Below are 15,266 nucleotides of genomic sequence, written 5' to 3'. Positions count from 1 at the left end.
AGGGGCTGAAGAGAAGCCCAGCATGTAAGAGCAGGGACAATCTGGTGAAAGACAGTGAAATCGATAAGCAGGAGAGAAAAGAGACAGCAAGCAGTCACACAAGCAGGAGTGTGGGCTTGGTGCACACAGCACTGCAGACGTGAGCTTCAGGGTAGCCTTCGAGTCAGAACTGCACACCGGTTGGCAAGGAAACTGCCCCAGTCACTCAGATGTAAAGGTGAAGGGCTGGCTCTGAGACCGTGGCAGTGAAACAGAAAATGTTGAAAACAGGAACCCATTTGCAGGGGGGAAACAGCGAGGCAGGCCACAAATTGAAGGAAGGGAAGGCTCAATGACTCTGAGAGGAATCTGAAAAACTCTGAAGAACACTTCAGAGTGGAAATAAGGGGGAACTCAATGGAGAAACACAGAACATGGGAGAGGAGTGGCTTATTTTAAGAAAGCCCCAAATCTCACTCTGTCCCACATACGTGGCTGTCCCAGACCAGAGAGCTTGCTTGCCCTTTTGTCTGGCTGCAGCACAGGCTGCAGTTAATGCATGCTCACACAGGGACTCTGTACTGCTGACTCTGTGACAACACTACCAAAGTGACAGTGTCTACGAAAATAAGGTGTGCTTTAGCCAGATACCGAGACACAACGTGTGAGCTCAGCACTATGGAGGCAGAGGAAAGTAAATTGAGTTCAAAGCTATCCTGGGCTACATAGGGAGCTTAGGATAGCCAGAATTACATAGTAAGACCCTGTCCCAATGAATGAATGAATGAATGAATGAATGAATGAATGAATGAACAAATAAAATTATAAGAAGTGCTTTGATGGAGCTGGGAGGCAGACAAGAGGAAGCAAGGATGGAAGGGAGGGACGGAGGGACAGAGGGACGGAGGGACGGAGGGAGGAAATGATGCTAAGAAGTGCTCTGATGGAGCTGGGAAGCATGTGCCAGTCACCACCTATCACTCAGCACCTGCTTCCATTTACATGAAACACACAGGTAGGCAAGTCCACAGGAAGTACCAGTGCTGGGGAGAGGGAGAGATGAGGAAAGGTAGGGAGCGACTGCAGATGGGTCTGGAAGTCTTTTTTGGCTGATTAAAAATGTTCTACTTGTTTATGGAAAGAGATGGTCACACCACTCTACAAATACCATAAAAAGTGCTGACTTGGACAGTTTAAGTGGGAAAACAGGTCGGTGAGAGAGGATGCAAATACACTGTAAGAAAAACCTTCCAGAATACATAAATGAGCACTGTAAGTGCAGACGCTTAGACGGCGTCCCAGGAGCAGGAACTACTACACACAAGCTACCGCACAGCTCTGTTACTTTGAAAGCCAGCAAAAGCAAGCATGGAAAAGATGGGACGATTTAAACATGGATCCCTTTATGATGATTCTTACAATTGCTCTATATCCTTTAATATATACTTCATAAACAGAAAGGTTTGAGGTTTTTCAGAATTGTGGTAATATTATACTGCATACCAATAGTTTCTTGGAAACTGAAACAAAATAATATATAGTAAGCCAAATCGAGGAAAACCGGATTAGGTACCTCAACAATTACTAAGCAAATGAACAGACCCATTGTATAAATTTGAGGATGTAGGGCTGGAGAAATGGCTCAGTGGTTAAGAGCACTGGCTGCTCTTCCAGACGACATGGGTTCAATTCCCAGCACCTACATGGCAGCTTAGAACTGTCTGTAACTGCAGTTCCAAGGGATTCGATACTTTCATATAGGCATACACGCAGGCAAAACACAAATGCACATAAAATAAAAAGAAACTACTTTTCTTAAAAAAAAATAGATTTGAAGATATAACCAAAAGCCTATCAAAAAGAAAGGTTTTCTTGCTTGACAGACACCAGAGAGCACTAAAATAATTCCTGCCTCCAAGACACTTAGCTAAAAACAGTTCTAGCCATTCCATACTTTCCCTTATCATTAAAACCATTTCCCACTCAACACAATTCATCAATCATTAACATACTACGTGACCAGACCCTCCATGGTATGAAGCAGAAACTTAAGGTTATTTAGAAAGTCATTTGGATGGTGTTTTGCTGGGGCAAACACATGAAGGAACATTTCGCTGAAGCAGACACAGGAGAGAGGATGTTCTGCTAAAGCAAGCATGTTAAAGGACACGGGATGAAGATTGTTTGCTAACAACACGCATGCATTGGTCCGCCTTACACTGCGTAGTTGAGCTCTTCTTGTTGGACTCTGTGGGCTCCAGCTGAATGGATGCCTATACTGAAACAAGGCACATGGAGGACACGTGATGTTTGGAGGGTAGAAAAAGAACTCCACAGAGTGACAGAGAGAGCTTGGCTTGCTGGTAGAGCTAGCTGTCCAACACTTGTGGGTCTTGTGTCTTTGCTGATCTTTGCTTCCCCAAGAGGCACAGCAGAGAACTTCCCCTGCTGTTCCTGCTGGTCCCTCCTACTGAAACGAGCTGAGACTGAGAGGCATGGCTGTCTCTGCTAGTAGTGCCACCACTACTGGGAAAACTGGACTGCTGGTGCATCCGTGACATGTTTGAGAGTGGATCGAGCTGCTGCTGCTGACCTGTGAACTGAACTGTAGATTTCCAGACAACACAGAAGGGAGTTGCTCCAAAAAACCTTTCTAAATAGGTCCACTTCCCCTGTATCCTTTCTTTCCCACTACCTCTGGTGTTCAAGAACCATCATTAAAAATAAAGTTTGAAAAAAATTAAAGTTACAAAAGTATTGTTCATCATCTCTCTCTGCACCCCAGGACTTGCAACAAGCATACACAGTAAGTAATGCCCATTAGAATCTTGATGGTATAAGCCTGTAGTCCTAGCTACACAGGAAGATACCTGGAAAGATCCCAAGGTTTGCATGGAGTACACACGGAGTTCAAGTCCAGCCTGACTAATGCTCAAACTCTGAGGACAACAGCAAGCATCACCATAGTTTATGGTCGTACCACAATGAATCAAAGACTGCATCCAACCTATGAAGAGCATTAGTCTCCATCCAAAACTGCCCTCAAAGAAACAAGAACCATGACCAACCTCTTACCTAAACCCACAGACAACTACTGGGAAGGTATCTGTTTTTTTAAAAGTTTATTTCATGTGTACATGTGCACCTGAGTGTTAGTATGTGTAACCCATGTGTGCAGGATCCCACAGATATCAAAAGAGGGCATCTGATGCCCTGAAAATGGAATTAGGAGCAGTTGGGAGCTGTCTTGTGAGTGCTGGGAACTAAACCCAGTCCTCTGTAAAAGCTGAAAGAACTATTACCCTCTGAGCCACCACCCACCCCAAGGGAAGGCATCAACTATAAGGAAACACATTTCTTCTTCACAGCCCTATTTTCTATTTTGTCCAGCCACTGGGTGATTAGCATTTATTCTCAAGACAGAGAGTAAACAGTAAGAACTGTTTACTCAAACCTGAGACAGTAGACTCTTGGTATAAGCATTACAATGACTGAAATGAGATATGAGGGCAGAGAAATCAGCATTTGAGTAAAGAGTAAACACAAGAGTAAACTTTACACAGTGTACCAAAAAACGTGTACCAAAAAACATTATGCCTACAACTATAATCTTACCTAGCTTATGAAGGCCTAAAACAATGAACTATCTGGGAAATAATACATTTTCCCAATATAGTATCTTTCCATTTAAATGAAGTTAATCTGGTCGAAGCAATGTTCAAGAGGCAGACCTGCATCAGACTCCCTAAATTGCCTCCCTGATTTTATGCACAAGGAAGCTCTCTGACAGCCTGGGAAGCTAGAGTACAAGTTCCCCAGGCAACTGTCTAGGACTCCAGGATGGATCTAGGAGAAACAGTACATGCTAGTCTGAGAGCTAAATGGTTCCAGACATCCCAAAGTCAGTAGTAAGATGGGTAGTCAAGTCTTCACAGAAACAAGACAGCCTTTCCTGTCTTTATCTCCAAATTTCTGAGAAGGGTAGATACTTCCCCATTTCACAGATAAGGCAACCCAAGTTCAAGAGCACTGAGAGACCAGCCCACTGCCTACTTGATGTCAACAAGCACTGCATACCCATGTACAAGTCAACTCCCAACTTGAACTCCCCACCCAAACCTGCTCCTCCAGTCACTTCCTTTGGTCCATGGCACCTCTATTACACCAGCTGCTCTGGCAAAACAGTGTCATCCCTGACTGCACACTTGCAGTGCACAAGAGCTCCCCAGCAAACCAGGTCAGCTCCAGGACACACCCAGAGCCCAGGCTCAGCTTGTCACCCCTATTTCTGCTATCACCATCTTCTTTGAGCACTACTTGAGCCTGTCTGCACCCACACCCTCCTGATTCTGTGAACCAGTCTGTTTTTTAAGACACAGCTTTAGGGAATCTGACAGTCTTTTCTGGCCTCCATAGACACTGTATACACTTTATGCACAGACATGTGTGTAGAGAAAACACCCTTTAAAAAAGATAACTAAAACACAACTTTATACAGAAACCCTCCCAGGGTGTCTCACATCCCCCGGGGCTACCTGTTGATGTACGCTCTGAAAGGGTGTCTTCCATCTATAAAGCACTCGGAGAGTATGTTCACGTAGATGAAAGAGGAGCAGCCAGAATCACATGTAGCATGTAACAGAGCCAACACTGAAACAGACCTTCCAGTGTTCTTTGGCAACAATGAGACCAGATTTACAGCAGCCAATGAACAGCCCTCGCTCATGGGAAGAAATCCTTATATTTCGCTTAGCATAACTGAGTCTTTTGATGTATAGTCAATACTACATTAGAGTTCCAGCATTAAAATGGAAATGCTAACTTCACAAAGACAAAACGTCCGATTAGGTGGTCTGAACATGGACTATCTGGCAGCATGGGCAAATGCCAGGCTGATTGGCAAAGCACCGCACTCAGACCTCCAGTGTGACTGCATTGGTGAGCACATTTCCATAGGGCCATGCACAAGCAAGCAGGGCTCTCGAAGACTCAGGCCAGGGCACCTAGGAGAAAGGGTTCTCACATTAGAGCCTACCACTCACAAGGTGTAAGAATGAGACTCCTGGGTGTCGGTAACAGGAAAAAGACTGGACTCAAAAATGCCAGTCACCGATATGACCTGGAAAGAAGCCTTTCAGAGCCAAGTCTAAGTAGGTATTATTTTTGGATCAGAATAAAACTAATACTTAAAGTACTAACTGTTACAGAATTTTCTTGCTAAAATGTCTTAAGAGAAAAAAAGCAAACAAAACCAACAGCATTAACAACAAAAACCCTAAATCTCTCTCTTTAGTGCTTTCAACAATGTTTCCAATATCAACCACTCAAAGCGTTAAATCTCACTGATTACAATTAACTCCTGCAATATAACAATAGGTTCTAAAGAAAACGTCATTCGGCTCAATTCCTCCTCTTTTTCAAAGAAAAGGATGCTTGGTGTACAGGTACTCAACAATGAGCAACAGACTTGTCAGAAGAACAAACGAAGGCTAACGAAATAACTGAGGTCTAGAGGATCAAGGCTCTTCCAACAGCTGACGCAAAACCCAGGGTTACCCAGAACCTGGGAGGTTTCTCAGTTCCCTCAGAATGAACTGGATGTGGGAGAAACTAAGACTTGAGAACTCCCTGGGTCTCAGGGAAACTGTAGCCAAGATATATTACAGGCAATTTCCTTAGTTTTCTTAATTAGAAAAGCACTTGATGAAATAAAATTTGCCAAAACGTATCTCCTTGGAAACCGAGAAACAAAACTGTTTCTTTTCTCCTCCACATAAAGAACATTTAATAAGAACTACTTTCACAATAAACAGCTGCTGCTCGCCTGTGTCAGAAGTGAAGCAGGCGGCTTTCCCTGTATGAATACACCACTAACTGTTCTCCTAGAGGACCTGGGCTCCTGACACTCAACAGCAGCTCACAGGTGGACTGTAACTCCAGTACCAGGGGATCCAATGCCTCTTCTAGCCTTAGTGGGCACCAGGCATGCACATGCTACACATAAATACATGCAGCTATACATACAAAATAAATGATCAAAAATTTTTTTCAGATTGCTTCTAGAGAATTCATTAAAAACAAATATAAAGCAGCAAAACCCACTTAAGAGGCAAGTGTGGTAGGAGGTAGATACAGATAGATACCCCAGGGCTTGCTAACCAGCCAGTCTCACCTAGTTCAGCAGGTCCAAGCTAATGAGAGACCTGTATCAGATAGATAGATAGATAGATAGATAGATAGATAGATAGATAGATAGATAGACAGAGATCGATCAATCAATTGATTGATTGATCGATCAAAAAATTGGCATCCAAAGCACAATACCCAATGCTGACCACTGGCCTTTACTCGTCTGGTGTCTGAACACACACAAGATAGCCACTGAGTTAGTGGGCAATCTTCAGGACTAAGTCAAGGTTCTTTTTGAAGCTTCCTCGAGACATTGGACTCTGTACATGTTCGTTGCAAATCAGGAAATGCTGGACCCATGACCCTTAGCAGATTACTTGCAAATGATAGCTTCACTCACATTTTGCCATTTAAGTCACTTTACTTCCTCCTTTAAATGTATCTGGTCTACTCAACAAACAAACAAACAAATGAACCCAGAAACATTATTTTAGCTTTCCATGTGCCTATCACTCAACATTCGGCCCTGTGAAATGAAAAGTGACACCACAGAACCAAAACCAATGGATTGGAGTCACCTCTGTGGAGATGAACCCTTATACACAGTCATGTGACCTTGAACAGGAACACCAACCACTAGGGAAGGAAAGTACTGTCTTCTCAACAGTACTTCGAACTATGTGAGGTCCACATGCCATAGAATATAGCTTGTCTTATGGATTATATAAAATGAGCTCAAAAGTGGATCAAGAGTCTAGATCAAATGGAAAACTCTTAAATTTTTTGAACATGGAGTTGGAGTAATGGCCCAGCTGATCAGAGCACTTGCTGCTCTTGCAGAGGATCCAGGTTTGGTTCTTAGCACCCACATCCATCTATAACTCCAATTTCAGGGGGCTCCAACACCCTCTTCTGGCCTCCATGGGCACCTGCCATACATGTGGTCCACAAATATTGAAGTCAAAACATTCATATGCATAAAATACAAATGAATAAAATGTGTTAAAAACTTTGTGCATCAAACACAATCAAGAGAAAAAAGGAACCTATAGAGGTTCTATACTTGTAAATTATGTATCTGATAAAGGTCTGATATCTAGAATATACAAATTAACTCTTAAATTTGAAATAAGAAAAAAGAAAAATGGAAAATGGGCAGAGAACTTAACACATGGTGATCAAAAACCATCAGAGGGCATGAAACAGAACCACCCACCAGAGTTACCATTGACACCATGAGATTCCACCTCGAGTATACAGCACAGCCACAATATAAAAGGGGGTGGGGGGAACGCAAGCATTGGTGAGGATGCGGACAAACTGGAAGTTTAGTGAACTACTGCAGAGACTGTTGGGGTACAACCACCAGGGAAAACATGGAATGAAAAGCTTCCCAAAACTGTGCATGGCCCAGCAATCACACTTCTAAGTTAACATGCAAAAGAATGCAAGCTCTGAAAAGGACATCTGTGTACCACTGTTTCCAACCAGACCCAGGCGAGCTGTGGCGGGCAGCACATTCCTTATTTCCCAGCACTCAGGAGGCAAAGGCAGGCGGGTCTCTATGAGTTTGAAGCCAGTCTGGTCTACAGAGTGAGTTCCAGGTCAGCCAAAGTTCTGTGACACAGAGAAGCCCTGTCTCAAAAAACACTAAGGATCAGCAAGGGGTAAACACATCCCACACAACCATCCTAAAGGGACAGCAGTTCTGTCATATATTACACACTGTCATCCTCGAGGACATGCCTAGTAGAATAAGCCAGTCACTTAAGGACAAACACTACATAACTCCACTTATGTGTGATGTTGGGGGGCGGGGGGTGAGAGGGGTGTTTGGGGGAAGAGGGGATAACCAAATCGAAAGACAAAAAGTTGGCAGTTGCCAGGGACTGGGGTAGGAGGGAAAAGAAAGTAGAAGTTGTCTGATGAACAGTTTCGGATACAAAACTTTTTTTTTTCAATTTTAGAGCTCTATGTCACAAAAAGGTGAGTAAACTTAAAACCACCAAACCATATATACTTGTGTTTTTACTATACTGTTTTAAGTGGACCACACAATTACCAAGTTGATGTCCCCTTACGTGTAGGCAAGCAGTTCTAGATTCCTTCTAAACCACCTTTTTCAATAAACAGAACTCTTTTATTCTCTTTCGTCTTTCATCTATCCAGAATGAAATTTCCATGACCACAGAGAGCTATATATTCACCTGACTATCAAACACAGATCCAAAGATCATACAAAATCACTTTGGAAGGAAGCAAGACATACATAATCACCTACCGAGTGTCTTCCAACACCTACCTGGCTATCCTGACCTGGACCTTGCAGTAACCATGGCCTTCCTCATGGTCTCCCCCCAGCACACATCCCACCCAAGCAGCCTCAGCTACACAGTACTTTGAAGACAGCTCCAGAACAATCCCAGAAGAGCAAGCATTAGATTGTAACAAGCCTTTCTGAGACCCCACTAGTACTCTGGACTCTCCCCGACTGAAACAGGATTTCCTTATGCAATCAGTAGCCTTCCTTTCACTGCACCTCAGCACTAAGGCCCTAATTTTAAAATAAGAATAAACTGTGAAGTACCACAGGAATTTCTCTAACTGGAGTCAGGGTTGAGAACTACATTCAAGCTTGGGTACAGTTCTCCCACACAACTGAGCTAGGGACTACACCCCCACCCCCTTCACCACACACACACACACACACACACACACACACACACACACACACACTACTTAGAAGTTGGAATCCAGGAGGCTGACTAGTGAGTTCCTCTAAGTTTCAGTGAAGCTGGGAAGGATGGTAAATGATCAGCTCATTCAAGAGCAGACAGCTGTCTGTCTCCGTCTCTGGGGACAAGCAGTCCAGCAGTATACAGATCAGGAGTCATGAGGAGGCTGCTCAGGGGGAGGGAGGATAGGAATGCTGGGCTTGACCTCAGGACCTCACAAATGCTAAGCAAGTCCACTACACCACTGAGCCCTCAACTCTGCTCTTCGTGAGAATATAAGAAGATACCAACTTCCCACTTAGTGCTAGGGACACGCAGGTGACTCAAACAGTAGGACAGCAAAAATCCTGAGCATCCTTTTACCAGTATCCCGAAGAAACAGACTCTTCCCTGAAGACAGCTCAATATGAACTACTTCTCTGAGTACACGAAAAGAAATGCAAGAGGCTCACAACATGCCAAGCTGAGATCTACCATTCATTATGTGAAAGCGTTAATCACAGGAAGGTAATATCGGGGGCTCAGGTAAAAGACTCTATCAGAGCTGAGAGTATAGTCTGTGGTAGAGCACTGCCTACCAACAGTGAGACCCTGGGCCTTCTGTCCTGGATGAGGAGGAAGTAGAAGGTGAGGGCCTAAGAAGAAATAAAGAACCCAGTGATAGTAGCCGCCCGGGCTGCAGAAACATGAGCGGCTGGCACACAGCCCTCTGCTTTCAATTTCTCAATAGCAATCCTCTGAGATCAGAACTCATTGTAAAAGGAAGCAAAGCTCTGAATGAACCACAAAACAATCAATAACCACACCTGTTCAAACTTGGATCAACGGCTCAGCTCAGGGAAGTCAGAAGGAACCTCAGGAAACTATGGCTAGATGTCCTTTCAGCCCCAGCAGTCTCTGAGTTTATAAAAACCAGCAATTCTCCATCTCCAAGCCAGCATTCCTCAGAAAGCATAGCCTCTCATCTAACATTATGTAATTACCTATTTCCCACAACTTCAAGTTGGGCATACTACAAATCTAATTAGAGAGAGACCTGCAGCATGGTAAGTAACCAATTAGAACCCATCAGCTGGAAGCCCTCATCTTAGGCCTGCAAAAGCAACTTGTCACCTTCCTTAAGGTGCACCTCCACGACCCTAATGCCCTCCATGCCATTTTAGGCTCATCTCTCTAGTTTTGTTTTGTTTTTTTAAACACACACACACACACACACACACACTCCCATACTCAGAAAGCAAAGGAAGGCAAATCTCTGTGAGTTCAAGGACGGCTTTATCTACATGGTGAGTTCCAGGCCAGCCAGGGCCACGCACTGGGTGAAACCCTGTCCCAAAAGAAAATCTCTTTGCACCTGGGTCACCTTAGAAGATGCAGGATGAGATGAAAAGGTGAAGTGTTCTCTCCCTCAAAAGATGAGCTCAGATGCTTTTCATTACAGACCTAGTTGCAAATTAAACTGCATGGGGACATTCTGTCCCTTGCTCAAATCACCTGTGTTAGAAAGCTGGCTCCAGGACAATTGTTCCGCCTTCCCACGGCTCACACTCCTTTCTTCCCCAAATAAACTTAAGGAAAAGAAATGATGGACAGCAAGAAAATTTAATGTCCCTAAAGAGGATCAGGACACTAAGGTGATAAAGCTATCTGTAAAATAACATTAACAACAACAACTTTAATTTAGGATTCCTTTTCCATAACTTAGCTATCTGAGTAACTCCAAAGCTTAGGTACCATACGTGACATTGATGCTACTTCTGTAACTTTTCAACCTTAATGTAGATATTTTTTCCTTCAGTTTTGCTTCTCCCTTTTATTTAATAATCACTGAAGGCTTAAATATGAGATCATAAACTAACTTCAACATGGTCAGCAGGAAAAGAACAAAAGGGGAAACACAGGAACATGTTTAAATCAGGAAGGCTGGTTAACCTGAATGCTGGTTATATCTAGCTTTATGCCATACGAAGGATGTCAACTCCCTGGGCTTGGAGCACCTCATTTGCAATCTGGGAAAGCTGGGCCAAAGGAACTCAGCTCAAACTCCTAGTTTCAGTCACCCATGACTGTTCATCCAGAGGCAGCAAAATGCAATGGCAAAAGAGACTTCAGCTACGGCGTATATTCACACCCATGTTCTGGTTGGCTTCTGTAGCAAAAGTGGTGCACAGCTCTGTGCTCACCCTGCAGTGTCAGACAGGGAAAGGGGTACAGCTATTTTTTAAGGTCATCCCAGCCAGAAAGTGGCAGAGTAGGTATTTGAAATCCACAACTTCTGAAGAAAAGTAATTTGAATCCTTTAAATAAGTTGAAAAATCAAAACTCCTCATATGCAAAATCTTGGACATGGGGTATCTTCACACCCTCAGATGTGGATGGGATCCCATGGTCGACGGACCAACAGTCCCCTAAGCCCAAGAATGATTTTGCTAAGTGCTAGAGTCCCAGAAACCAAGAGAAAATGCCTCTGCTGGTGGCACTCTGTAAAGACTGTTTGCCTCACAAGGCTCAAAAGGTTACAATTACAGGGAAATTAGAGGGAAATTTTCTTTTTCCAATTTTGAGATTCAGCTTCTGCAATGTGAAAGGAAACAAAGAAGCTAGTCCATCAGAGTTTGAGAAAAGGGAGGGGGGCTATTCTAATCTGGCCAGTGAAGCAAAAGGTTCAAATCTAAAAAGGAACCCGAAAAGCTTCATTAAAAGTCAGACCATTTGTGCAATGACTGGACCTTTGCTAAAAACAATACAGCTAGGCAAGAGACAGCAGGCCTTATTACCACATAAACCTTCCACTAAGTCAGCCAAGAGTCAGATCTGAGTTGGGGTCCACTTAATGCTGCTCTCTGTGCTCTCAGAGAGCATTTTCAAAGTCACTGACTGAAAATTCACAGTGCAACTGAAAGCACAACATATGCACACCTTACCTCAGTTAACCAAGACCCCAGAGTCTGCATAACTGTTAATCTCAAGCCGTCCTCAAGCTACAGTACACTCAGGTGTGAGGAAGCGCTTCAAACGCTGCTTTGAGATTGTTTTCAAATGAGGAAACAACACCATTACTGCACACGTAATTCAAAGCAAATATGGAATAAATATAAAAGGAAATACCACTGAAGAACTGAGTCAAAAGAAGAGTTAATCTCAGAATGTCATTTTAGTGACAAAACTGCCTGACAGTCAAACACAGCAAGTCCCGCGCGCGGCCCCAGGGCTGTGAAGTCCCAGAACTGTGGAGACACTAACAGCTACACCTACTACTGTCTCCAGCCACTTGCTAAACCCGTTCCTTCTCTGTCAGCTGGAAAAACCTAATTAATGATAGTCAATTTCAAGAATTCTTTAAGAGTGAGGTAAGAAAAAAGTCTTCTGTGACACTGAAGCAAGTCACCACTCCAAATATCTCATTTGCCCCAACCATTTATGTTCAAGCTGTCACCCAGGTTATCTTAAATCACTGTTGTTAATGCCTTCGTGCCAATAACATATTTCATGGGAAAATGCTTCAGAAATAATATTCTAGTTAATAACTGGGTTGTCACTTTAGAGGTGGACACATCAGTGGCCATCAACTGCTTTACTTAAACCTTTTAACTGCTTTGCATAATCCTATCAGCTTTTTTTCCACCCCAGTAAAGGCAGCTTAATTGCAGTGTTGGAGAAAGGACAAGAGGATATGGGAAAGTCGTTAAACCAACATACAGAAAATCATTCCTGTGCCTAAACGACACTGCTGGAGCAATCCCGGAGGGCTTTATGTTGTGGCTGTCCAAAAGGATCAGCCAAAGAACCTTTGCTCTGGAGATACTCCATTCGAGAAAGGAGAAAGTTAACACTTCACTCCCACAGAGTACTAGTATAAAAAAGAATGGCTTTAAGACTCTGAGTCAGAGTTTCAACATGAAAGGCTCGATTTATAGAGGAAACGCCAACCCCAGTTCATCCAGATAGACCTGGAACCTGATGAGAGTCGACACCTCCCTCTGAAATTTGCATCGCATCACCGGCTTGGTAGTATGAATTTCAGTGAAGGTTGCCTCTCAACTAGCCATCAGAAAAAAAAAAAAAAAATCAAATCCATAAAGCACCAAGGCAGTCTACGAGTTACCTGTCCCCAATGCTTCCCCTTCCAAGAGGAATGCCAACAATCCGGCACAACACCTCCCTTGAAAGCTAGCTATTTCCCGTGCCTCTGGTTTTGGACTCGGTGAGCCCCGATGAAATTTCAATCTGCCCAACGCGATAGCTTGCCCACATTGAAATGCCATGGAGCGACTTATGAACCTGGCAAGTTGCCTTTAAGGTCAGGAGCGAAGTTGGAAAGGGCAAGGAAAGAAAAAGTTCTGTATACAGACAGCACCCTCATGCCTCTCCAACCTTATGACGGTTTCCTTCCTCCAAGGAACGCAGGTTGGAGCATCCCCCAACCCCATCTCAGTCCCCAGGATCTCCCAGGAGAGAAATTAACACCCTTGAGCCCGCACCCGAATCTTTCCTTTCCCCACCATTAACCCACTGGGCCTTGGCCCCTGCAGCACACCTGCAAAGAGCTCACCGAGTGACGGATGGGGAAGGATCGCTCCGAGGAGCCCGGAGCCGAAGGGTAAGCACGGCCACCGGGCGGGGATGCGGGGATCCGGGCCTCTAGGGGTGCCGATCCGGATCCCGAGGGGCGAACGTGCGCGCGCGCAGTGCGCGGTGAAGTGCAGACTCGCCCCCGCCGGGACCGCGATCCCCAGCACGCCACTAAATCGGAAATCTAACTTTCAGCCGCTGTGAGCGTCCAGCTCCAGACCGCGAATCCCAAGCCGGGGGCGGAGGGGGGGACTGTCAGTAGTGCCGCCCCGCCCCCCCCCAGCCCTGCCCTCCTGAGCCACTTACCGCTTGGCCTGGGCTTCCCGGTGCTGCCGCGCGTCCGGGGCGCGTCGTCCGCGCGCTCTCCCTGGGGAGAAAGAGAAAGCGTGCAGACGGTCGGGGCGCGCTCGCTCGCCGCCTCCTCTGTGGAGATCTGAGGCTCCGAGCGCCGGGCGAAGGGGCCGCCCGGGCAGGATTAGCACAGCTCCCCAGCCTCGCTCCGAGGAGGTCCCCGCAGCGGCCGCACTCCGTGAGCTGCGGAGGCCGAAGTGATTAGTCCCGGGGCATCAACTATTGTGCAGAAGCCGGGACCCCGGCTCGCACCCCCGAACCCCTCATCCCGCCCGCCGGCTCCGGGGAACGAGCGAGCGGCGCCCGGGGAGAGTCCGGGCTACGGAACACGGTGCTGGGCGCCGTGGGGGGAGGAGGGGAGTTGCGTGGCCGCGGGGGAGGGGACAGGTAACTGCCCACCGGGACTGGAGGACCCGCGGAGGGACAGCGCGGGAAGGGAGTCCCGGACGGCGGCGATGAGCGCGCTGCGGGAGGTCTCCCGGGCCCACCCTCCCTCCCTCCCCCCCGGGACACGGGGCCGCACTGACTTTCCGCTCACTCGCTCACGCACGTACTGAACTCGCTCACAAAGTTGCCGGCGGTGGCGGCGCTGCACTGGCCCTTCTCCCCGCCCCATCCCTTCCCTCCCTCCTCTCCTCCCTCCTTCAGTCTCGGGTGAGATCACCGCGGCGGGGTTCTGCGCTCAGGCAAGTCTCGCGAGATTAGAAGCCCAAGCTCGGGCCGGGGGAAGTGGAAGCCGGGTAGTGAGGGCCGTTGAACTTCTGGTTGTCATGACGACTCGACAGCCGAGTGCAGTTTTCACCTGCCTCCTCCGCTGCCCCAAGCCTAGCGGTGGGGAAGGGGAGGCTGGAGGAGGATGCAGGGCTTCCATAGACCTGCTTCTCGGAGGTGGGAGCATTTGGCCAGAGAAGCTCTGGGGCTTTAGAAGTCAGCGCATCTCTCTACTTCTAAATGTCCACCATGTACTCAGTTTATGAGCCTTCCTGTGTAATCTCATCTCCAGCCCCCGCACTATGCTTTCTTTTCCCCATCCTAACGCCCCCACGAGATGGCTTCTTGCGCATGTAGCTCACTCATGTTGGTATTCTCAGCGGGCTTTGTACCCTAGTAGGTACTGTATGTCTGTTGTTGAAAATGAAGGTAATAGTCCTTGTGTGTCCACAGTCACTCTACTTTGCCCAACCCCAAAGAGTACCTGGAATTTATGTCAGTTTCTGCACCACAGTCAAGTTTTTTACACTGCTAAACTCTGGTTTCTGTTTCAATCTTTTTTTTCCCTGTGGTTACATGTTTCTTTTCTCTTTGTAAAAACCTGGTTCACGGTAGAAGGGAACAGGAAACAAAACTTAAATTATGAATCCTCAGATTATACCTTTATACCTGATTACAAAACGTTATTGAGGGATTGGACAGATGACTCTGGGATTAAGTAAAGCACAGCGGCTCTTCCAGATGACTGATGTTCAATTTCCAGCTTCCATTTGGTGGGCCAACAACTAT

The 15,266-nt window shown here is 46.0% G+C and overlaps 1 protein-coding gene across 4 annotated transcripts in view; it reads right to left on the bottom strand.

The window, feature by feature from the left end:
• Positions 1 to 14,420, bottom strand: part of Sipa1l1 (signal-induced proliferation-associated 1 like 1) — a 279,045-nt gene extending 264,625 nt beyond the window's left edge. The window contains exons 1-2 of one of the 4 annotated variants that reach the window (XM_039111779.2): positions 14,294 to 14,420; positions 13,722 to 13,782 (exon numbers count right to left, since the gene is read on the bottom strand). The gene's annotated coding sequence lies outside the window, so the exon portion shown is untranslated. Of the gene's footprint in view, positions 1 to 13,395; positions 13,616 to 13,721; positions 14,244 to 14,293 lie in introns of those variants that run through there. The other 3 variants (NM_001389245.1, XM_063261545.1, XM_039111778.2) reach the window with 3 other exon arrangements.
• Between the last annotated feature and the right edge of the window lie 846 nt (positions 14,421 to 15,266).

Source organism: Rattus norvegicus, chromosome 6 (assembly GCF_036323735.1).
Source record: "Rattus norvegicus strain BN/NHsdMcwi chromosome 6, GRCr8, whole genome shotgun sequence".
NCBI lineage: Eukaryota > Metazoa > Chordata > Mammalia > Rodentia > Muridae > Rattus > Rattus norvegicus.
This window is presented reverse-complemented; position numbering and strand designations above follow the sequence as displayed.